Raw genomic sequence first — 6928 nt, forward strand, 5'->3', positions numbered from 1 at the left:
TGCAAGAACGGAGTAGCTTTGCTTCCTACAATTAAAGTGGCTTGTGGAAGAAGAGGGCTAGAAGGGTTGTTTTTATTCACTCTGGGGCTCTACACCAAGCCAGCAGTCTACCTGTCGGCCTGCCTCCTGCAGTCCCTGTGACTTCGATCCCGTGCCTGTGGTCTGCCTTACCTGTCAGTGCCCTCTCCCCCAGCATCTCAGTCTTGTCTAGTGTCTTGGGCCTGCTTTCATCCCCCTTAAACACGTCTGTCGGGGAGTGGGAATCAGGTCTGCCTGTCTGCCCACACTGGGGGGAAGGTGTTGGGGAGCCCACACCTGGATTTCATATGTAAACGAGACACTGGCTGCGGTTGGGCACACTGCATGAAGCAAGGATCTGAAGCCTCAGGTTGCCAGCACCTTGCTCATGCTACCCTAGTAGAGTAAGGTTGGCTGTGGTGTTACCTACCACGTGTTGGTGGTCTGCTAGGGTGGCATCTTGCTGAGACCAGCACCTGCATCAGAGTGCATGACTGGACAATGGGGCCTGGCCTGTGGCATGTTTGCGAAGCATGGTTTCCTGGTTCACTTCCTGAGTAAAGGTTATCAGCTGAAATGTTCTCATTGAGATTTATGGGGTACTGTTGAGACTGGGTCTCACTATAGTCCATGCTGACTGAACTCAGAGATCTGCCTGCCTCTACCTTTCAAGTCCTAGGATTAAAGATATGTGCCACCATGCCCAGCCCAATATAAAAGTTTCGGGTTTTGACTTTTTAATTTAAAATATTGCTCATTGTAACCCCACATAAGAAGAGTGTAAAATGTTGGACTCAGGCTCACGTGGGGTCTAGCAACTCAAGGCACGGGATTTTCTGTCAATCTCAATTCTGCTCAGTTCTACAAAGACTCAATCTGCAGGATTACAGAGTTTTAAGGGATCCCCTGGGCCAACAAGATGAGGCTTAGTGGACAAAACTTCTTGACACCTGATGACCTGAATTCACTCTCTGGAACCAACCACATGATGGAGTTTTCCTCTGGCTTCTACACAAATGCCATGGTGTGTGCATGTCCCTCCATCTCCAAAAACGTTTAAAAGGCCCCCAATGGTGAAGCTTCTGATGCAGACCTTGGTATTCCTTGTTTTGTTTTGTTATTTGGTTTGTTGAGACAGAGTTTCTCTGTGTAGCCTTGGCCATCCTAGAACTTGCTCTGTAGACCAGGCTGGCCTCAAACTGTGTGCCACCACAGTCTGGCTGAACTTGGTTGGTATCCTTAAGAGATGACCTGCCAAACTCTCCCCTTCATTCTTTAGGGACAGCTGTCCTGAAAGCTTCCTGGGAATTGGTATTGCCAGGAGCCCCTCTGGTCCAGATGATAACTGTTAGTTTTGCTGGAAGGTCCAGAATCCTTGTTAGAAACAGATGAATAGGGCTGTGAGGTGGCTCAATAGGCAGAGGTACTTGCTGCATAAATTTGGTGGCTTGAGTTTAATACCTCCGGCCTATGTAAAGGAGAAAGGAGAGAACCAACTCCACAAATTGTCCTCTGACCTCTACGTATATGCTATGATGTATGAACAGACAATACCCCCAACACACAACAGTAAATAAAATGTTTAAAGCCATATGTATAGGGGTGTGGGTGTATGTGGGTCTCCGCAGAGGCCAGAGGCATAACCTCTGGAGCTGGAGTTACAGGGACCGTGAAACGACTGATGTGGGTGCTGGGAATTGAACTCGGAACTTTTTCAAAAGCAGTAGCACTCTCGATCGCTAAGCCATCTCTCCATCCTCAAATAAACAAAACTTTGAAAAGGAATAGATGTATAGAAATGGACTCCTAGGGACCTTCCCAAACCATCGCTCAGGTTTTATGGACAGTGGGAACTCCATGTGGGGTTTTGTTTCATTTTTTTCTGCCACCTAGTGGTCAGTTTTGGAATTCCCATGTAGCTTGAGCTCTGAATCGTCCTTTGCTCTCCTGTCTGGGCTAATTAGCCTCTGTAGTGTGGAATCTTGTGTACATGTTTCTCCTGAATAGTCCCCTCTTTTGTTTTGTTTTGAGACCGAATCTCTATGTATCCCTAGATGGCCTGGAACTCCCTATGTAGACCAAACTTGTCTGGAATTCATAGAAATCTGCCTGTCTCTGCCTCCCAAGTGCTAGGATTAAAGACCTGGTTTATGATTCCAATTTCTTATCCCTGCAATTTAAAAGCCAGGGGAAGCTATGACCGTCATCCTAGCTACACCAGACTCTGAGGCAGGAGTAAATAAATTCAAGTCTAGCCTTCGAAACCTAGTGAGATCCTATCTTTAAAAGTAAAACATGGGGCTGGGTGTAAACTGAATTCAAGTTCCCAGCACCCACCTGAAAGTTGAGTGTGCGCCTGTAACTCCAGCACTGTCAGGTAGAGACAGATTCATCTGGGAGCTTGCTAGCAAGCAGCCTAGTTGAAAAAAAAAGAGCTTGAAGTCAGTGAGAGACCACGTCTCAAAAAATCGGGTGTTAGGAAGCAGTGCTGGAGGGATGGCTCAGTGGTTAAGAACGCCAGCCTCGCTCCCAAGTGCTGTGGATATCACTCTATATAAATAAAACACTGATGGCCAGTGACCAGGCAGGAAGTATAGGCGGGACAAAGAGAGAGGAGAATTGGGGAAACAGGAAGAAGGAGGAGAGACACTGCAGCCACCGCCAGGAGAGGCAACCTGTAAAGACACCAGTAAGCCACCAGCCACATGGCAAGGTATAGATTTATAGAAATGGGTTAATTTAAGATAAAAGAACAGTTAGCAAGAAGCCTGCCACGGCCATACAGTTTATAAGTGATATAAGCGTCTGAGTGATTATTTTATAAGTGGATTGTGGGACTGCAGGGCTTGGGGAACCTGGAGAGAAGCCCTCCAGCAACAAATGGCGCCCAACGGCTCGAGTTTCCACCTTAAACCTGAAAATATTTAATAACCAATTCTAAACAGAGCCAAAACCAGGTTCCTGCTTCTTGTCTCATACGGGCAGCTAGATGCCACAAAACGCAGGTTTGAACACTGGCGGGTTCCTGGCATATGCCTTTGACCGGCAGTATTGCGGAAATGAGGCATCTGCCAGCGGCACATTAAGCTGTGTGGTAAATTTAGTCTTTACTAGTATTTAAAAAAAAAAAAGAGAGAGGTTTCTGGGCTACACGCTGCTTTGATAAAATCTTAGACCCACTATTTCTGAGAATTGATGCTCCCAGAGCTGGCGGAAAACGTACCACTGCCATGTTGGGAAGCTGGAGTGGGCGGAGCCAGCAGCCACAGCGCCCTTTCAGGCTTAAAAGGCTACAGTTTAAATCAATAAGTTCGCAATAAGACTGATTTAGATGAAATAGTTTATAATGCATGTAAAAATGTACGTAGGCTTAAAACAAAAAAATATATACCGTTATATAAACAAATAGTATCTAAAAATAAAGTGTTTAAAAAAAATTGACAGTAATAAGCCACGTAAAGATGGCTATCACACATAAAATCTGGATTATGTTGTCTTTGATATTCGTAACTAAAGAAAAACATTTGATTGTAAAAGCTGTTCACTTATGCCAAAATGTAAATTTTAAAGGTACCTTGACTTCAAAATTTGGATTTAAGGATATGTTGCTTTGGAAAAGAGGTTCTGCTTTTGTTTCCACAGAAAGCCAGAGGCTGTGGATTTGTTCCAGATTAAGATACATCGGGTTTCACCAGCCAAGACCCCCTGAAAGGTCTCCGATGACACCATGGCCGAGATGATCCAACATCCAGAGCGGTTTCAAGGCAACTGGTTCACACAATACAAGCCTCACGGACTACCCCATAGGCCTAAAATTTTCTTTGCGTCCCCATAAGATACAGCGCCCCCCTCCAGCAGGAAGTAGTAAGAGATGCTACGCCCAAATTCCCAAATATACCAAGCTGGCTTTAGAGGTGGAATTGGCTCACTCCCCTCTAAACCCAGACATATTGCTTAAAAAAAAAAAAATGGTTAAGCGATTCTTGTGTCCCAAATCAGAAGAGCCCTCTGGTATGGGACAGAGAAATCCAATATTTTTATTTAAAACAGGTTGATTATAAATGTGATCTCTTTCTAAAAAAGCAAAGGGGATATGATATAGATATATAGGAGGATATGGAGATGATAAGATAAAAGGGTAGATTAATGAACCTACTTTTAAAGAACAACTTGTTTAAAATGTTTTACAATGATATAGATTTTAGTTTATGTTTAAAATGTTTTACATTGGTATAAATTTTAGTTAATTGATACAAACTTGAAGTTAATTTTGTTATACTGTATATATATATATTTCTATTCTTGTTTGAGGTATTATGTTTAACCCATTTAAAATTGTAATGGATAATTAAAAATAGATTAATAATTAGTCATCTATGATAATCATATCTGTAGCCATGTTAGTTAAGTCTTCTAGGTATACATTTCTATTCTTGTTTGAGGTATTATGTTTAACCCATTTAAAATTGTAATGGATAATTAAAAATAGATTAATAATTAGTCATCTATGATAATCATATCTGTAGCCATGTTAGTTAAGTCTTCTAGGTATACATAGATATATTTCAGATAGATAGGTAATCTTCAAACACTTCATAGACCTAGAGAATATGGCATTTAAATAACTTAAAATTCTGTTGATGTGAGACACAATTGCTCCTGGTTGCACCAATTGATCACGAGAGAATGTTGGGCTTCTAAGACATTTCCATTTGGAAGTTTGTCTTTTTGGCACAAAATGGCCTACTGGGCAAAGAACTGCCCTTGTCTTGATGGCTGACAGTACAAATATAATGCTGTCCTTTCTGGACAAGCGGGACACAAGGAAAGCAACCACTGTACTCTGCCAAGACAGGGTAAAATGGTCTCTCAGAAATCCTGCTTCTGAAAATGGTCTTTCAGATACTCTAGGCCTGTAGTCAATTTGAATGCACCAACAATGCTGAGAAACATTAGGTGACTGTCCAGGCTGCCAGCTGTCTTGGTCTACTCTTGCAAGATACCCGAAAGTTGCTTGCATCCATCTACCATTTCTCAGGTACCATTATGTTCCTTCTCAGGTCTTTGATGTGGTTGAAAACTAGATAGTTGTAATTTCCTCAGTTATGATAAAAGATAAGTTAGATATAAAACCTTAAACTCACAAATATAAGATAGATAGGACATCTTCTTTAATATTGTAACTATAATTCTTATCTGATAACTGTTTTGTTATATGTAATTTTACCATGTTAAAGTTAAAACCTTCCTTTTTAAAAAAAAGAAAAAAAAGGGGAAGTGCTGTGGATATCACTCTATATAAATAAAACACTGATGACCAGTGACCAGGCAGGAAGTATAGGCAGGACAAAGAGAGAGGAGAATTGGGGAAACAGGAAGAAGGAGGAGAGACACTGCAGCCACCGCCAGGACAATCAGCATGTAAAGACTCTGGTAAGCCACCAGCCAAGTGGCAAGGTATAGATTTATAAAAATGGGTTAATTTAAGATAAAAGAACAGTTAGCAAGAAGCCTGCCGCGGCCATACAGTTTATAAGTGATATAAGCGTCTGAGTGATTATTTTATAAGTGGATTGTGGGACTGCAGGGCTTGGGGAACCTGGAGAGAAGCCCCTCCAGCAACACCCAAGGGCCCAGGTTCAATTCCCAGCACCCACATAGCAGCTCACAATTGTCTGTATCTCCAGTTCTAAGAGATCCAACACTTTTCTTCTGGCTTCCAAGGGCACAAAGCCCACATTTATGCAGACAAAACACCCATGTACATAAAATGAATTAACTTAAAAATTAAGGTGGCCAAGTGTGGTGGCACATGCCTTTAGCCCAAGCATTCAGGAGGCAGAAACACTCTGAGTTTGAGGTTAGCCTGTTCTACAGAGACAGCCAGAGCTACACAGAGAAACCCTGTCTCAAAATATCTATCTATCTATATCTATATCTATATATATATAGAGAGAGACAGACAGACAGACAGATAAGTGAAGTAGAGAGTAATAGAGAACCAAAGTTGACCTCTGGATTGCATACACCCATGCGCGCGTGTGTGTGTGTGTGTGTGTGTGTGTGTGTGTGTGTGTGTGTGTGATAATATGATGCTCCAAATCTGCTTGAGTTTTGTCTAAGACATCCTGTTTCATTCTAGGCAAACACCACAATACATGTCAGTACACTAAAATAGAAAGAAAATCCAAACGTGTTTATGCATTAAGTTCCTGTGACCATGTGTCTGCAATAAGGAAACCAGAGTGCCCCTGAACTAAAGGAGTAGTTTACCATCTCCTTTAAAGCCAGAGGACTGAGCCTATCAGGACTTTAAAGAATGCTGAAGCCAGGCATGCTGCCACAGACAGACAGGTGGATATCTAAGCTGGAAGCTAGCCTGGTCTACATAATGAGTTCCAGGCCAGCTAGGGTGACATAGTAAGACCCCATCTCAAACAAAACAAAACAAAAACGAACTATTTGGGCTGGCAAGACACAACTAAATAAATGTTATCAAACAAAACTCTCCCGTGAAAATACATCTTACTAGAAATAAGTAAAAAGGAAAAAAAGCCTATTCAAATCCTGAAAAATTACCTTGCAAAAAATATGCACATGCATACACACTACTCCACCATAGGCAACAGTGGTAAAAAGTTAAGTGCAAAAATACTAGTTTTATCCAAGATACAGATAGGATTTTATTTGAATCAAAGAAATTCAAGCCCTACATAGAGAAATGGAGGAAGGGAATCAATCAGTCTGGGGAAATGACAGATTAAAGGTCACTTTCTGACTAGTAAGATGGCTCAGTGCTTGAAGTATTTGCTGAACAAGCCATGAGAATCTGAGTTTGCCCCCCCACCCCCGAACCACATTAAAGTCTGGTATGGGGATGTGTTCCTATAACCACAGCTCTGTGGGGTAG

The sequence above is a fragment of the Peromyscus leucopus genome, chromosome 23 (assembly GCF_004664715.2).
Source record: "Peromyscus leucopus breed LL Stock chromosome 23, UCI_PerLeu_2.1, whole genome shotgun sequence".
Lineage (NCBI taxonomy): Eukaryota > Metazoa > Chordata > Mammalia > Rodentia > Cricetidae > Peromyscus > Peromyscus leucopus.